Source organism: Lupinus angustifolius, chromosome LG03 (genome assembly GCF_001865875.1).
Source record: "Lupinus angustifolius cultivar Tanjil chromosome LG03, LupAngTanjil_v1.0, whole genome shotgun sequence".
NCBI lineage: Eukaryota > Viridiplantae > Streptophyta > Magnoliopsida > Fabales > Fabaceae > Lupinus > Lupinus angustifolius.
Window position 1 is genome coordinate 18,614,402 of NC_032011.1, and position 1,103 is coordinate 18,615,504.

Genomic DNA, 1,103 nt, shown 5'->3' on the forward strand with positions numbered 1-1,103 from the left:
CAATTTTTATGTGTAAAATGATTTAGTATCATTATTCTTCTATCCTCTTATCTTTTTCCAACATAATATTTTTGACAAAACTAATCATATTTTTTGAAATTATTAGGTTAGTTACATTTTAATTTATATCATGATATTAATAAAATTATTTTACATTAGTAACAACTATAAAATTTAAAATTTTACCATATAGTATTTAAGAAAGGAGAGGAAAAAAATTATTAGGTAATATATATAATACTTATCTAAATTTCATTCATAATTGGGGAGAATTTTCTGAGGATGGTACTATTTGTGGGGTTGATGGCCTTATGGGATAAAGTATCCTTGGGGTTATCAGATTGGGAATCTAGGTCATCTACTTTTTTTATGGAGGTTAGGAAGGATTCAAGGTGAGGACTATCACCGACTGGGAAGCCTTTTTTTGATCGGAGACGATCAAGCCAATTGCTTGGTACAGTTGACTTCTTTTTCTTCATTTCTTCGTATAATAAATCTAGGGTTTTGATGCCCTACATAGTTGTGGTGAAATTAAGGGTTTGTAAGTAACTCTATGACTGCTAATGTCTTGAATCAAAAGTGTTATATAGGTCTACCTGCCGCTTGGATAACATCCACACAACCTAATACCACGTTTTCAAATTCAAAAATTGTTTTCTACCATCTCAATTTTACACTGTGCAATTCTTATTTTCTTCTCTAACATTTTTTTTTATAGATTTTCTCTTTAATTTTTTAAATGATTTACATATTTGTAAAAATATATTAATTTTGAAAATCTAGACGATGCTGTGCTCTTATATTATTTTTGTGAAAAACTTAATTTTTTTATTACTTTTTTCCGATATTAAAATTTAAAATCTATATATCTTAATTATTGTGCATAATTCTAGTTAAAAATATTTGTGAGTCTAGATACTTTCCATTTCATGGAGAACAAGAGTTAGACCAATAAATAATTTATCTGTGTTAAAATATTGATTTAAGTTCATACTTTTTTGGCTATGATTTATGTCCATATTAAACATTCACGATGGAAATAGATGCCAAAAGGAAAGGATCTCATCAATTAAACATTCATGATGGAAATAGATGCCAAAAGA